At 46.8% G+C, this 17,812-nt stretch overlaps 1 protein-coding gene across 1 annotated transcript in view; it reads left to right on the top strand.

Moving 5' to 3' along the window:
- Positions 1 to 1,477: 1,477 nt before the first annotated feature.
- The window catches only part of VRK3 (VRK serine/threonine kinase 3), a 254,135-nt gene continuing 237,800 nt past the window's right edge, over positions 1,478 to 17,812 (top strand). The window contains exon 1 of the mRNA XM_044269695.1: positions 1,478 to 1,559. The gene's annotated coding sequence lies outside the window, so the exon portion shown is untranslated. The remainder of the gene's footprint in view (positions 1,560 to 17,812) is intronic.

The raw sequence follows: 17,812 nt of genomic DNA, 5'->3' as shown, positions 1-17,812 counted from the left end.
TATATAGTTGGCAAGGTTGGCACCTGTTTTCCTGCCAATCCACAGTTTGGGCCAGGCTGGATACAGTTGGGTATTATAGAGGGGTCCTTACTCTTTATATTTCCACCCTTAGATTAGTGGCCCAACGGCGTTTAACCCCTTATATTCCTCAGTTACTTATTCAAAATACTGAAAATGTATATAGTTGGCAAGGTTGGCACCTGTTTTCCTGCCAATCCACAGTTTGGGCCAGGCTGGATACAGTTGGGTATTATAGAGGGGTCCTTACTCTTTATATTTCCACCCTTAGATTAGTGGCCCAACGGCGTTTAACCCCTTATATTCCTCAGTTACTTATTCAAAATACTGAAAATGTATATAGTTGGCAAGGTTGGCACCTGTTTTCCTGCCAATCCACAGTTTGGGCCAGGCTGGATACAGTTGGGTGTTATGGAGGGGCCCTTACTCTTTATATTTTAACCCTTTGATTAGTGGCCCAACGGCGTTTAACCCCTTAAATTCCTCAGTTACTTATTCAAAATGCTGAAAATGTATATAGTTGGCAAGGTTGGCACCTATTTTAATGCCAATCCACAGTTTGGGCCAGGCTGGATACAGTTGGGTATTATAGAGGGGTCCTTACTCTTTATGTTTCCACCCTTAGATTAGTGGCCCAATGACGTTTAACCCCTTAAATTCCTCAGTTACTTATTCAAAATGCTGAAAATGTATATAGTTGGCAAGGTTGGCACCTGTTTTCCTGCCAATCCACAGTTTGGGCCAGGCTGGGTACAGTTGGGTGTTATGGAGGGGTCCTTACTCTGTATATTTCCACCCTTAGATTAGTGGCCCAACAGCGTTTAACCCCTTAAAATCACCAGTTACTTATTCAAAATGCTGAAAATGTATATAGTTGGCAAGTTTGGCACCTGTTTTACTGCCAATCCACAGTTTAGGCCAGGCTGGATACAGTTGGGTGTTATGGAGGGGCCCTTACTCTTTATATTTTAACCCTTTGATTAGTGGCCCAACGGCGTTTAACCCCTTAAATTCCTCAGTTACTTATTCAAAATGCATATTTTTTCATCCATTTTTCACTATCGTTTTTTTCAGTAAAAACACCAATAATGTAGATTTTTTTTTATTAATCTGATTGTTCACAAATAATATTTAACATTTATGTAGAAAAAAACGGATTTACTGCAGAGGAATAAGAGGAAAAAAGGTTTATTTGTCATAGTAATGTATAAGAAACTGCCGAATAAGAAACCAACTTCAGTGAATAAGAAACTGGACGAATAAGAAACCAACTTCAGCCTCGTGAAGGGGGTCCAATCCCACTGTATGTGAGCCCTCAGATGTCTCTGTAAACAGCCCGATCACATTGTGCTTCCCTCCTACTTCAGTGTAATTGTGTTTGCAGATGCTGGCCAGCAGAGGGCGCACTGGTGCGTTCTCTGTTATCTGCAATGCCCGCAGGTTTCAGTTTCTTTCTCGGGCTTGGGGTCACGTGTCAGTAAGGCTCTTCACCGTCGTGTGTATCGCTGGGCGGCTGGCTCCGGGAGCTGACGGGCTATCAGGTACAGGATTATGTTCACATGTCGCGGCTGTCTTCATGGTTGTGACTAGACGTTGTGTGTGTATTAGCAGTCACGTGTACTGCACCGTGTGTAATATACTCGCATGTGGAGGGTCTCTGCTCTACTGCCTTGCTGTTAGGGCTACCTCACTGGCAGCGGCCCGGATGTACCTGACCTCTGGGATATTGCTGCAGCTCTCTGTAGTGCCTCAGTAACATACCTCATAGTACCTCCACGGTGTACTGGAGCATACCTCATAGTACCTCCACGGTGTACTGGAGCATACCTCATAGTACCTCCACGGTGTACTGCGGCTGGAGTATACCTCATAGTACCTCCACGGTGTACTGGAGTATACCTCATAGTACCTCCACGGTGTACTGGAGCATACCTCATAGTACCTCCACGGTGTACTGGAGCATACCTCATAGTACCTCCACGGTGTACTGGAGCATACCTCATAGTACCTCCACGGTGGGCTGGAGCATACCTCATAGTACCTCCACGGTGGGCTGGAGCATACCTCATAGTACCTCCACGGTGTGCTGGAGCATACCTCATAGTACCTCCACGGTGGGCTGGAGTATACCTCATAGTACCTCCACAGTGTACTGCGGCTGGAGTATACCTCATAGTACCTCCACAGTGTACTGTGGCTGGAGTATACCTCATAGTACCTCCACAGTGTACTGCGGCTGGCGCATACTTCATAGTACCTCCACAGTGTACTGCGGCTGGAGCATACCTCATAGTACCTCCACAGTGTACTGCGGCTGGAGCATACCTCATAGTACCTCCACAGTGTACTGTGGCTGGAGTATACCTCATAGTACCTCCACAGTGTACTGCGGCTGGAGCATACCTCATAGTACCTCCACGGTGTACTGCGGCTGGCGCATACTTCATAGTACCTCCACAGTGTACTGCGGCTGGAGCATACCTCATAGTACCTCCACAGTGTACTGCGGCTGGAGTATACCTCATAGTACCTCCACTGTGTACTGGAGCATACCTCATAGTACCTCCACAGTGTACTGGAGCATACCTCATAGTACCTCCACAGTGTACTGCGGCTGGAGCATACCTCATGTACCTCCACAGTGTACTGCGGCTGGAGTATACCTCATAGTACCTCCACGGTGTACTGGAGCATACCTCATAGTACCTCCACAGTGTACTGGAGCATACCTCATAGTACCTCCACAGTGTACTGCGGCTGGAGTATACCTCATAGTACCTCCACAGTGTACTGGAGCATACCTCATAGTACCTGTAAGGAATATTCTTTTCTTTCCCGCTATTCTTACCCCTGGTACCAGACTTCAGTATTCAGCTTGATTTGATTCTTATCTGGCGCCAGAGAGAGCGACGTTGACACAAGACGCTTCTGGTGTTGTCCAAAGTCACTCTGCATCTTTATTGATCTCGTCAGACATATATAGTCCTAATCTAATGACAGGATGTTTAACTTATCCAATCATAAAGTAACACACGTCTTGGGCTACTTTCACACTTGCGTTCGGGGCTCCGCTTGTGAGTTCCGTTTGAAGGGGCTCACAAGCGGCCCCGAACGCTTCCGTCCAGCCCTAATGCATTCTGAGTGGACGCGGATCCGCTCGGAATGCATCAGTCTGGCAGCGTTCAGCCTCCGCTCCGCTCAGCAGGCGGACACCTGAATGCTGCTTGCAGTGTTCAGGTGTCCGCCTGGCCGTGCGGAGGCAAACTGATCTGTCCAGACTTACAATGGAAGTCAATGGGGACGGATCTGTTCGAAGGTGACACAATATGGTGCATTTTTCAAACTGATCCGTCCCCCATTGACTTTCAATGTAAAGTCTGGACGGATCCGTCTGAATACAAATTGTACTTTGCATTATAGGAGTGGATCCGTCTGTACAAATACCAGACGGATCCGCTCCAAACGCAAGTGTGAAAGTAGCCTTAGCCAGCTACATATTTCAGTTATCTTATCTTTTATGAGTCGAGGCTTTATGTGGGCAAAGTTCTTATGAAATAGTATTCCAAGAACCCTTTACCCTTATGTGTTCCTGTGTGCGTGATGTACTAATGTATAGACAGTGATGGCATTTAAAGCTTTATACACAAAATAGACTTTGGACTGTGGCTGGAGCATACCTCATAGTACCTCCACAGTGTACTGCGGCTAGTGTATACCTCATAGTACCTCCACAGTGTACTGCGGCTGGAGTATACCTCATAGTACCTCCACAGTGTACTGCGGCTAGTGTATACCTCATAGTACCTCCACAGTGTACTGCGGCTGGTGTATACCTCATAGTACCTCCACAGTGTACTGCGGCTAGTGTATACCTCATAGTACCTCCACAGTGTACTGCGGCTGGAGTATACCTCATAGTACCTCCACAGTGTACTGCGGCTGGTGTATACCTCATAGTACCTCCACAGTGTACTGCGGCTAGTGTATACCTCATAGTACCTCCACAGTGTACTGCGGCTGGAGTATACCTCATAGTACCTCCACAGTGTACTGCGGCTGGAGCATACCTCATAGTACCTCCACAGTGTACTGCGGCTGGAGTATACCTCATAGTACTTCCACAGTGTACTGCGGCTGGAGCATACCTCATAGTACCTCCACAGTGTACTGCGGCTGGAGCATACCTCATAGTACCTCCACAGTGTACTGCGGCTGGAGTATACCTCATAGTACCTCCACAGTGTACTGCGGCTGGAGCATACCTCATAGTACCTCCACAGTGTACTGCGGCTGGAGCATACCTCATAGTACCTCCACAGTGTACTGCGGCTGGAGCATACCTCATAGTACCTCCACAGTGTGCTGCGGCTGGTGTATACCTCATAGTACCTCCACAGTGTACTGCGGCTGGAGCATACCTCATAGTACCTCCACAGTGTATTGCGGCTGGAGTATACCTTATAGTACCTCCACAGTGTATTGCGGCTGGAGTATACCTCATAGTACCTCCCAGTGGTGTACCGTCAATATAGGCAGACCACGCACTGGCTATGGGGCCCGGCAAGGCTGCATGGCTCCGCCCCCTTTCCGACCTGACTACACGCTGCATCAGTAGAGATAATAAATACCGGCAATGGCTGATTATGATAAGCTGTTTGGGTCGGCAGCCCCTGGCACAGTGTCAATGAGGGGCCCATTGCCACCCCAAACGCCCCAGTGCCATTACATATTTACATCTTCATTTGGCACTATGTGCAGCACTGGGCTGGAAGGAAGGAGGGGGAGGAGAGTGAGCAGCTGTTTCCTCCAATCAGGTAGCAGCTCGCTGCCTGATGTGCCCGCCCCTCTGTGATGTCTTTGGTGAAAGTTTGCTCCCACAGCTAGCAGCCCTGTATGATGGAGCAGAGCCGAGGGGAAGAGGGTCAGGGGCGGAGCCGAGGGGGAAGAGGGTCAGGGGCGGAGCCGAGGGGGAAGAGGGTCAGGGGCGGAGCCGAGGGGGAAGAGGGTCAGGGGCGGAGCCGAGGGGGAAGAGGGTCAGGGGCGGAGCCGAGGGGGAAGAGGGTCAGGGGCGGAGCCGAGGGGCATGCACAGACCTTTTAAAAATGTGAAACAAAATAGAAACGGATCTGTTTGTCCGTATGACAGACGGATTCGTTCTTGCAATGCATTTGTGAGACGGATCCGGATCCGTCTACAAATGCTGTCCGTTTGCATGCAGATTGCTGAATCGCTCTGCCACAAGTGTGAAAGTACCCTAAGGCTGAGCTCAGTCTTTGCGATCCGTTTCATGTATACATGCAGTGGCATCCTTAATCATAGTACTTCCACAATGTACTACAGCTGGAACGTACCTCGTAGTACCTTCAGGTCAAATCACAAAGACCCTAACTAAGGGCAACATAAATAAGTGACTGATTCGCTTAGCAAAATGCCAGGTCACTTTCTGTAATTGACCCAGTCAATCTGCCAACATCTTGTATTGAAAAGCTCCAGCTGATAATGATGAGTCATGAATATTCATGAGCTCCTGACTCTTCCCACCTACCTGCTGCCGAATGACAGTTATTTTCCATATGAATCAGCAGCAGGTGGGCAGGGGAGTGGCTATAGCTCTGAATTAAATATACGCTGGACTCAATGACATCACGCTGGACTCAAATCAGCTCATTAGCATGCGGCATGTGGCATCTTTGTGTGTATATTATGAGGTAACCATCTGTCACACCAGTAAGTGAATACATCTAAGGCACTTTTTAGTAGTTAATGATTGTATATAATTAGTTAGATTATAATTAAATATCCACATGACAGGTTCCCTTTAAGGACTTAGGACGTACTGGTACGCCATGTTTGCCGAGTCCGTAAAGGGAACCTGTCACCGGGATTTTTGGTATAGAGCTTAGGACATGGGTTGCTAGATGGCCGCTAACACATCTGCAATCCCCAGTCCCCATAGCTCTGTGTGCTTTTATTGTGTAAAAAAATTATTTGATACATATGCAAATTAACCTGAGATGAGTCCTGTCCCTGACTTATCTCACATACAGGACTCATCTCAGGTTAATTTGCATATGTATCAAATCTGTGTTTTTACACAATAAAAGCACACAGAGCTATGGGGACTGGGTATTGCGGATGTGCTAGCGGCCATCTAGCAACCCATGTCCTCAGCTCTATACACAAAAATGTCAGTGACAGGTTCCCTTTAAGGACCCATGACGTACCGGTACGTCCTAACTTTAAAACGACATTGCGGCGGGGGTTAATCGGTACAGGATGTCCGCTGAAATCATTCAGTCGGCATCCTGTCACAACACCGGGGGTGTCATGTGACATCAACCTCCTCATCGGCGATCGCAGCAAACCGCAGGTCAATTCAGACCATGCGGCTGTAGGGGGGACCCGATGGCATGGAGGGCAGCGTGATGCCTTCCTTAGGCATCAGCGCTGCCTTTCGGTGACTAACACACAGTATTACTCATACAGCCAATGCATTCCAATACAGAAGTATTGGAATGCATTGTAGAGGAGATTAAAAAAAAGTTGAAAAAATAAAGTCCCCCCCCCCCCCAAAAAAAAATTAAAAGTTTCAAGTAAAAATAAACAAAAACGTCATTTTTCCCCAAATAAAGTAAAAAATAGGGGGGGAGTATACATATTGGGTATCGACCAGCTCTATAAACATATCACATGACCTAACCCTTCAGTTGAACACCGTAAAAAATAAAAACTGTGCTAAATAAACAATTTTTTCCATTTCGTCCACCATGACGGCTCTACGATGAGATTGACCCTTGACCTCTGTAGGGGCAGGAACACACACCACCCACTCTCACCCTCAGTGTTTCCTGTCCCTACGGGGTCAACTCAGAGAGCCCTCCTGATGGAGGTGAAGAACGTTTTATTATTTTAAAAATACCTGAGGATTTGTGTCCTCTTCCTCTTCCCTCCTGCGGTCCAGTCCAAAGCAGGGCAGAGGATACATGTGGAGCCGATCTCGTTCCTGTCTGCAGGAGCCTGCATCTCTCCCACAGCATCGGTCCCCCTTCCTTACATTGAGGAAGCTGACCGCACGAAAGCAGGAGCATGCTGCACGCCGACTCCTGTAGGAAGCCTCAGCACTACACTCTGCTCTCGGCCGGCAGGAGGCGGAAGGGGCGGAGCTTGGATCGGAGCGCACTGTGATGACGTCGGACGCCGTGCTGACTATTTGAAGCCCCCTCGGCTACTCCAACAGTGAGTTCCCCTGTGGGGAAAGGACACATGATGTATCATTTTTTCTTGACTTGTCTATTGATACCTGGCTGCTCCTCTCTTATAGGGAGTTAAAGAGCCCAGAACAAGAACTAAAGTTCAGAGATGTGCGACTTGTAGCAAGAGGAGTCTGGTCGAGGTTACTCTTGGTACAGAAGATTGCATAATTATTTGTGTTTCCTTTTCATTAAAGGATTTTTTAAGTTCATTTGACCAACTATTGAGGTACGATGGGGGTGATTTGTCCCTATTTATGATTGAATAAAATCTAGATACTCCATGCTGAAGGGGGTCTCTATTTAATACTATTTTGGTGAGGTCATTCTCCATCCTCGCTACAATAGGCTGGGGGTTCAATACCGCTATCTGCTTCTGCAACTAAGTACCGTATTTTTCGCCCTATAAGACGCACTGGCCCATAAGACGCACCTAGGTTTTTCGGGAGGAAAATAAGAAGAATTTTTTTTTTTTAACCAAAAGGTGTGCTTTTTGTGGGTTTGGAACTAATGGTGCTCTGTGGATGGCACTATTACTGGGGATCTGTGAATGGCACTGTTAAGGGAGGATCTGTGGATGACGGACACACTGTTACGGGGGGATCTGTGGATGACGGACACGCTGTTACCGGGGGGAGCTGTGGATGACGGACACGCTGTTACCGGGGGGAGCTGTGGATGACGGACACGCTGTTACCGGGGGGAGCTGTGGCTGACGGACACGCTGTTACCGGGGGGAGCTGTGGATGACGGACACGCTGTTACCGGGGGGAGCTGTGGATGACGAACACGCTGTTACCGGGGGGAGCTGTGGATGACGGACACGCTGTTACCGGGGGGATCTGTGGATGACGGACACGCTGTTACCGGGGGGATCTGTGGATGACGGACACGCTGTTACCGGGGGGAGCTGTGGATGACGGACACGCTGTTACCGGGGGGAGCTGTGGATGACGGACACGCTGTTACCGGGGGGAGCTGTGGATGACGGACACGCTGTTACCGGGGGGAGCTGTGGATGACGGACACGCTGTTACCGGGGGGAGCTGTGGATGACGGACACGCTGTTACCGGGGGGAGCTGTGGATGACTGACACGCTGTTACCGGGGGGAGCTGTGGATGACGGACACGCTGTTACCGGGGGGAGCTGTGGATGACGGACACGCTGTTACCGGGGGGAGCTGTGGATGACGGACACGCTGTTACCGGGGGGAGCTGTGGATGACGGACACGCTGTTACCGGGGGGAGCTGTGGATGACGGACACGCTGTTACCGGGGGGAGCTGTGGATGACGGACACGCTGTTACCGGGGGGAGCTGTGGATGACGGACACGCTGTTACCGGGGGGAGCTGTGGATGACGGACACGCTGTTACCGGGGGGAGCTGTGGATGACGGACACGCTGTTACCGGGGTGATCTGTGGATGACGGACACGCTGTTACCGGGGTGATCTGTGGATGACGGACATGCTGTTACCGGGGTGATCTGTGGATGACGGACATGCTGTTACCGGGGTGATCTGTGGATGACGGACACGCTGTTACCGGGGTGATCTGTGGATGACGGACACGCTGTTACCGGGGTGATCTGTGGATGACGGACACGCTGTTACCGGGGGGATCTGTGGATGACGGACACGCTGTTACGGGGGGATCTGTGGCTTACACTGTTATATATGTGCCATCCACAGACCCCCCCAGCCCATAACTGTCCACAAAACTGTCATCCACAGATCCTCCCCTTCCCCCCGCCACTCCAGTATACAAATATAAAATGTCTTATTCAATTAAAAGGGATTAAACATGCTCCCTCACTCCTAATATTACCGTACATCCTAACCGCTTCTGTACAATTACAGGACCTTTGATGACGTCACTCCGGTCATCACATGGTACGTCACATGATCTTTTACCAACGGTGACGTACCATGTGATGACCGGAGTGACGTCATCAAAGGTCCTGTTCCTGTAATTAATGCTCACCACAGGTCCTATTCAACAAAGGAGACAGAAGGAGATGCTGGGCCGCGATCAAGTGGACTAAGGTGAGTTAAAAAAAAATTATTTTTTTTAACCCCTTCAGCGCTAGTTTACTATGCACACTTGCCAAATTCATTTATTTCTTTAAGTAGGTGGGGAACAGAGGTCACAGGATTAGAAATAAAGAATAAAATGTCGTCAGTATAAGCTGCGGATCTATGTGTCATTTTTTTTCGTTCCTAGGACCTTGATTTTCTCGTTTTGCTGGAGTTTTGCAAGCAGGGATTCCAAGGAGAATATAAATAGTAGTGGGGACAATAGGCGACCTTGCCTTGTGCCCTTTTGCATCGTGAAGGGTTGTGAAGCTATTCCATTAACTAACACTTTGGCAGTGGGGGTAGAATATAGTGCTTGAATCCTTTTAATAAAAGTGTCAGGGAGTGAAAATCTGGAAAGGGAGGCCATAAGAAACTTCCAATTAAGCCTATTAAGGCTTTTTCTGCATCAGAAGACATCAACGCAGTAGGTATTTTATTCTTTTTACTATATTCTATAGCTAATAGAGCTTTCATTATGTTATCTTTGGCCTCCTCCCCCGGCATGAAACCCACCTGTTCAGGATTAATAATACTAGATAGTATTTTTTGCAGTCTGCTTGCCAATATTTTTGTATATATTTTGAGGTCATTGTTTAATAACGAGATTGGTCTCGTAGCTATTTTCTTATTACTAGGCTGCACTACTGTGCAGCCTAGTATCGGTTAGAGAACCTGGCACACTCCGCTCTCAGCACGTGCCATGTTCTCCTCAGCAGCACAGTAGAGAGGGAGGCAGTCCCTCCCTCCCCACTGTGCCGCTGCCAATGAGAAGAGAGAGGAGAACGAGGGGAGGGGCTGTGGCCACTGCGCCACCAATGAAGATAATGAAACCATTAATACAAATGTAATCTACAGGTGACGGGCACAGCGATTCGCTGAACTGCGGCAATTAACTCCTCAGGTGCGGCACCTTAAGGGCTTAATTGACGGGGGTCGCATCGCCCTGTCATAGAGACCGAGTATGTGATACAGCCGCCACCTATAGCTTACATTTGTATTAATGGTTTAATTATATTAACCCCTTAAGGACTCGGCCCTATTTCACCTTAAGGACTTGGCCATTTTTTGCAAATCTGACCAGTGTCACTTTAAGTGCTGATAACTTTAAAACGCTTTGACTGACTTATCCAGGCCGTTCTGAGATTGCTTTTTCATCACATATTGTACTTCATGACACAGGTAAAATGAAGTCAAAAAATAATAATTTTTATTTATAAAAAAATTCAAAATTTACCAAAAATTTGTAAAAAATTAGCAAATTTCCAAGTTTCAATTTCTCAACTTTTATAATACATAGTAATACCCCCAAAAATAGTTATTACTTTACATTCACCATATGTCTACTTCATGTTAGGAACATTTTGGGAATGATATTTTATTTTTTGGGGATGTTACAAGGCTTAGAAGTTTAGAAGCAAATCTTGAAATTTTTCTTACATTTTCAAAAACCCACTTTTTAGGGACCAGTTCAGGTCTGAAGTCACTTTGCGAGGCTTACATAATAGAAACTGCCCAAAAATGACCCCATTCTAGAAACTACACCCCTCAAGGTATTTAAAACTGTTTTTACAAACGTCGTTAACCCTTTTGGTGTTCCACAAGAATTAATGGAATATAGAGAGACAATTTCAAAATTTCACTTTTTTGGCAGATTTTCCATTTTAATAATTTTTTTCCAGTTATAAAGCAAGGGTTAACAGCCAAACCAAACTCAATATTTATGGCCCTGAGTCTGTAGTTTACATAAACACGGGGAAACTTTTTTTTCAACTTTTATTTCTTCAACTTTTTTTTTTTCAACTTTTTTTTTTTCAACTTTTTTTTTTTCAACTTTTTTTTTTGTCCCACTTTGGGACTTCAACTTTTGGGGGTCTAATCCCTTATACAGTGCATTGGCTGTTAAGCTGTCTGACATTAGCGATGTGCCAATGTCAGCTGAACATAACTATATTAGTGCCATATCACTGCCTGCCACAGTTATTGAGAAAAATTACCTTTTATAATATGCTAATTGGCCTCTAGGAGCGAGGGGAGGTTCCGTTTGCCCACCTCTTTTCACGCCCTTCTTCTGATTGTCAGGGCCAGGGCAGCGCTGCTCCCCTCCCGCTGACCATATCTACTAAGAAAATAGCACACCTGCGCTGTGCCATTCAGTATTCGGCGCAGGCGCAGTGAGGGAAGGATGGTCGGCGGCTGCTGGCTGCTGCGCGAACAAGTGGATTAAGATGAGTAAAATTATTATTTTATTTTTAACCCCCTCCAGCCCTATTTAACTTAGCATTCTGTTTTAGGCCTCTTTCACACTTGCGTTGTCCGGATCCGGCGTGTACTCCACTTGCCGGAATTACACGCCGGATCCGGAAAAAACGCAAGTGAACTGAAAGCATTTGAAGATGGATCCGTCTTCAAAATGCTTTCAGTGTTACTGTGGCAGCCAGGACGCTATTAAAGTCCTGGTTGCCATAGTAGTAGTGGGTAGCGGGGGAGCGGTATACTTAGTCTGTGCGGCTCCCGGGGCGCTACAGAATGACGTCAGAGCGCCCCGTGCGCATGGATGACGTGCCATGCGATCACGTCATCCATGTGCGTGGGGCGCCCTGACGTCACTCTGGAGCGCCCCGGGAGCCGCAAAAGCAAATAAATATTTTGGTATTGAGACAACCCTACGCCGATCTGATTGGCATAGCGTTGTCACGATACCAAAATTTTGATTCGGTTTCGATTTGGCGACTAAAAATTAAATTTGGCTCCTAAATTTTTCAGTTCAGGAGCCAATGGCTACTAGGTATTTTTTTTAGTCTGGAGCACTGCCCCCTTTCCCAATTTTACATATAAAATATATAAACAATAAATAAATAAACTATTAAAATAAAAAAATGCGGCGATTCGCCATTTTTTAAAATGCGGAATGCATGTGGCTTTTTTGTTATTTTTTTTTTTTGCGTGGTGTTGAATGGTATTGAGTATCGCAATACTTTTTTATGGTATCGAAACCGAGTCAAAATTCCTCACAGTGTCCTCACAGTTCTGCTCAGAGGTCACAGTGTGGGGTATAGTTCTGCTCAGGGGTCACAGTGTGGGGTATAGTTCTGCTCAGGGGTCACATTGTGGGGTATAGTTCTGCTCAGGGGTCACATTGTGGGGTATAGTTCTGCTCAGGGGTCACAGTGTGGGGTATAGTTCTGCTCAGGGGTCACAGTGTGGGGTATAGTTCTGCTCAGAGGTCACAGTGTGGGGTATAGTTCTGCTCAGGGGTCACAGTGTGAGGTATAGTTCTGCTCAGGGGTCACAGTGTGGGGTATAGTTCTGCTCAGGGGTCACAGTGTGGGGTATAGTTCTGCTCAGAGGTCACAGTGTGAGGTATAGTTCTGCTCAGAGGTCAAAGTGTGAGGTATAGTTCTGCTCAGGGGTCACAGTGTGGGGTATAGTTCTGCTCAGGGGTCACAGTGTGGGGTATAGTTCTGCTCAGGGGTCACAGTGTGGGGTATAGTTCTGCTCAGGGGTCACAGTGTGGGGTATAGTTCTGCTCAGGGGTCTCAGTGTGAGGTATAGTTCTGCTCAGAGGTCACAGTGTGAGGTATAGTTCTGCTCAGAGGTCACAGTGTGGGGTATAGTTCTGCTCAGAGGTCACAGTGTGGGGTATAGTTCTGCTCAGGGGTCACAGTGTGGGGTATAGTTCTGCTCAGGGGTCACAGTGTGGGGTATAGTTCTGCACAGAGGTCACAGTGTGAGGTATAGTTCTGCTCAGAGGTCACAGTGTGGGGTATAGTTCTGCTCAGGGGTCACAGTGTGGGGTATAGTTCTGCTCAGGGGTCACAGTGTGGGGTATAGTTCTGCTCAGGGGTCACAGTGTGGGGTATAGTTCTGCTCAGGGGTCTCAGTGTGGGGTATAGTTCTGCTCAGGGGTCACAGTGTGGGGTATAGTTCTGCTCAGAGGTCACAGTGTGGGGTATAGTTCTGCTCAGGGGTCACAGTGTGGGGTATAGCTCTGCTCAGAGGTCACAGTGTGGGGTATAGTTCTGCTCAGAGGTCACAGTGTGAGGTATAGTTCTGCACAGAGGTCACAGTGTGAGGTATAGTTCTGCTCAGGGGTCACAGTGAAGGTATAGTTCTGCTCAGAGGTCACAGTGTGAGGTATAGTTCTGCTCAGAGGTCACAGTGTGGGGTATAGTTCTCCTCAGAGGTCAAAGTGTGAGGTATAGTTCTGCTCAGGGGTCACAGTGTGAGGTATAGTTCTGTTCAGGGGTCACAGTGTGGGGTATAGTTCTCCTCAGAGGTCAAAGTGTGAGGTATAGTTCTGCTCAGGGGCCACAGTGTGAGGTATAGTTCTGCTCAGGGGTCACAGTGTGAGGTATAGTTCTGCTCAGGGGTCACAGTGTGGGGTATATTTCTGCTCAGAGGTCACAGTGTGGTTGCCATAGTAGTAGTGGGTAGCGGGGGAGCGGTATACTTACAGTCCGTGCGGCTCCCGGGGCGCTACAGAATGACGTCAGAGCGCCCCGTGCGCATGGATGACGTGCCATGCGATCACGTCATCCATGTGCGTGGGGCGCCCTGACGTCACTCTGGAGCGCCCCGGGAGCCGCAAAAGCAAATAAATATTTTGGTATTGAGACAACCCTACGCCGATCTGATTGGCGTAGCGTTGTCACGATACCAAAATTTTGATTCGGTTTCGATTTGGCGACTAAAAATTAAATTTGGCTCCTAAATTTTTCAGTTCAGGAGCCAATGGCTACTAGGTATTTTTTTTAGTCTGGAGCACTGCCCCCTTTCCCAATTTTACATATAAAATATATAAACAATAAATAAACTATTAAAATAAAAAAATGCGGCGATTCGCCATTTTTTAAAATGCGGAATGCATGTGGCTTTTTTTTTTTTTTTTTTTTTTGCGTGGTGTTGAATGGTATTGAGTATCGCAATACTTTTTTATGGTATCGAAACCGAGTCAAAATTCCTCAGTGTCCTCACAGTTCTGCTCAGAGGTCACAGTGTGGGGTATAGTTCTGCTCAGAGGTCACAGTGTGAGGTATAGTTCTGCTCAGGGGTCACAGTGTGAGGTATAGTTCTGCTCAGAGGTCACAGTGTGAGGTATAGTTCTGCTCAGAGGTCACAGTGTGAGGTATAGTTCTGCTCAGAGGTCACAGTGTGAGGTATAGTTCTGCTCAGAGGTCAAAGTGTGAGGTATAGTTCTGCTCAGAGGTCACAGTATGGGGTATAGTTCTGCTCAGAGGTCACAGTGTGGGGTATAGTTCTGCTCAGAGGTCACAGTGTGGGGTATAGTTCTGCTCAGAGGTCACAGTGTGGGGTATAGTTCTGCTCAGGGGTCACAGTGTGGGGTATAGTTCTGCTCAGAGGTCACAGTGTGGGGTATAGTTCTGCTCAGGGGTCACAGTGTGGGGTATAGTTCCGCTCAGAGGTCACAGTGTGAGGTATAGTTCTGCACAGAGGTCACAGTGTGAGGTATAGTTCTGCTCAGAGGTCACAGTGTGAGGTATAGTTCTGCTCAGAGGTCACAGTGTGGGGTATAGTTCTCCTCAGAGGTCAAAGTGTGAGGTATAGTTCTGCTCAGAGGTCACAGTGTGAGGTATAGTTCTGCTCAGGGGTCACAGTGAAGGTATAGTTCTGCTCAGAGGTCACAGTGTGAGGTATAGTTCTGCTCAGAGGTCACAGTGTGGGGTATAGTTCTCCTCAGAGGTCAAAGTGTGAGGTATAGTTCTGCTCAGGGGTCACAGTGTGAGGTATAGTTCTGTTCAGGGGTCACAGTGTGAGGTATAGTTCTGCTCAGAGGTCACAGTGTGGGGTATAGTTCTCCTCAGAGGTCAAAGTGTGAGGTATAGTTCTGCTCAGGGGTCACAGTGTGAGGTATAGTTCTGCTCAGGGGTCACAGTGTGAGGTATAGTTCTGCTCAGGGGTCACAGTGTGGGGTATATTTCTGCTCAGGGGTCACAGTGTGGGGTATAGTTCTGCTCAGGGGTCACAGTGTGGGGTATAGTTCTGCACAGAGGTCACAGTGTGAGGTATAGTTCTGCTCAGAGGTCACAGTGTGAGGTATAGTTCTGCTCAGGGGTCACAGTGTGAGGTATAGTTCTGCTCAGGGGTCACATTGTGAGGTATAGTTCTGCTCAGAGGTCACAGTGTGGGGTATAGTTCTGCTCAGGGGTCACAGTGTGGGGTATAGTTCTGCTCAGAGGTCACAGTGTGAGGTATAGTTCTGCTCAGAGGTCAAAGTGTGAGGTATAGTTCTGCTCAGGGGTCACAGTGTGAGGTATAGTTCTGTTCAGGGGTCACAGTGTGAGGTATAGTTCTGTTCAGGGGTCACAGTGTGAGGTATAGTTCTGCTCAGGGGTCACAGTGTGAGGTATAGTTCTGCTCAGCAGGGGTCACAGTGTGAGGTATAGTTCTGCTCAGAGGTCACAGTGTGAGGTATAGTTCTGCTCAGGGGTCACAGTGTGGGGTATAGTTCTGCTCAGAGGTCACAGTGTGGGGTATAGTTCTGCTCAGGGGTCACAGTGTGGGGTATAGTACACAAGTAACAAGCACATATTCACATTCCCCACAAAATATGGAGTTCAGGGATACCAAATATTACTATTATAACTGGTTCTATGATGGGGTAACACCATAACTTTACCTGGGTACATCTTAGAGTTATGTTTGTCCTATGTAAACGTCCAGTGAATTCTGAGTGACACGATGATGTAAATTTTACGTCCGTAAGATGCATGGGCTCTCTTAAAAAGGTAAAAATCATATCTCAGATTCATGTTGCAGTCTGGGAAACCTTGGTGCCGGCCTGTCTGCAGCAAGCTAGCTTACAGACCCTTATGGCAGCAACACCAAATGTCTCCCCCCCCCAGGTGCAGTCTTCACACCTAGCTGTGATATCTCTGCAGACAGGGAAGTTCTTTTGTCAACCTGAGAAAGCCAGCTGTAATTGCGTTATCTGCTGGGCATCTATTGACTGACTTGAACAAAAGGACTATGTTGTTCTCTGGGTACAACAGAAGGACAGAAGGAGATGCTCTGAATAATCAAATTGTAGGTTCTGGGGCCTAGGCAATAATTACTGTTTAATAGACCTACTGATCAATAAGGCAGAGTAATATTGATAATATTGGGAGGACAGTTCAATATTCTCGCGGATCATCCGTGACAGGTGTCATCTGATAAAAATGGTCAGTGTCCCCAAAATATTCTATCCTATGCAAACATTACCCATCCTGATTAAACATGGTGATCTACAGGAGTTGAATAGGGTTTTCTCACAATTCATATGGTAAAAAAAAAAAGGGCTAGGATAGCCATGCGGAAACTTTATTTACCGGTGGAAAAAGGGGGGGTGAGGTTTCCTGATCTTAGAAGTTATAATCTGGCTAGTCTTTTTCGTCATTGTAGGGATTGGTTGGCTAAGACGTCTTACTATTCAAATGTGCAGCTGGAAAAAGAACTGGCCCAGGGATGGGATCTGGGAGCATTGCTTCACGCACGCTTAGCTTCTCTACCAATAGATGTTAAGAGCTCTGTACTATTGAGAGATACCATAGTAACGTGGAAGGAAGTGAGAAAATTTATATAACCTATCCTTTAGATCTTCTAAATATATGTATTTATGGGCCCATCCAGAATTTGAGGCAGGAAACGCTATTAAACTTTTCCAATACTGGAGGGAGAAGGGGATAGATACTGTTCTACACTTAATAAATATTCAAGAGCAAAGGTATTTATCGCTACAAGAACTATGTGACAAATATGGTCTTCGTAAAGGGCAGGAAATGCAATACTATCAAATGATGCACTTTTGCAAGGCTAGGCTAAAACAGGTCTCATCGGAATGTAGAGTTAATGGATTTGAACCATTACTCAAACAGATGGGAAACAAGTGGTCATTATCTGACATATACAGACAGCTCAGAGACAAAACGGTAGCCACGATTAGTAAGGGATGGGGCAAACTGTTGGTGAGCCAAGACTGGAGAGAGAAGATAATGATGGGGTGGTGTAGGACAAGAAAAGCAGTAGTGTGTGAAAAGTGGAGGGAAACTCAACTGAAATTAATACACAGGGCAATATATGCTTTCAACATAACTCATTCGTGTAATACAGAATCGTGGATAAATAAATGCCCAAAGTGTGATCTACCAAAAGCAGATTTGAATCATGGGATGTGGTTATGTCCTAAGACACGTCAATACTGGGAATGGATACTGTCTTGGATCAAGGACACGTGGCATATAGAACTACCATGTGATCCAGAAGTAGTTGAAATTGGTTTATTATTCATTCACCGGATCTAATGCTCCTTATTTGGCTATTGTCAGAAACAATATAACTGCTATTAATTGGCACTCAAAACTTGTGAAATATATGTATCGTATATTTGTGAGTATTGCTGTAAAATTTTCAGTGTACTAAAAGGAATAAAATGTTTTGAAAAAATAAAAATAAAATGTCATTCCCA

The sequence above is a fragment of the Bufo gargarizans genome, chromosome 10, assembly GCF_014858855.1.
Source record: "Bufo gargarizans isolate SCDJY-AF-19 chromosome 10, ASM1485885v1, whole genome shotgun sequence".
NCBI lineage: Eukaryota > Metazoa > Chordata > Amphibia > Anura > Bufonidae > Bufo > Bufo gargarizans.
Note: the sequence above shows the minus strand (reverse complement) of the source record. Positions and strands in the feature narration are given on the sequence as shown.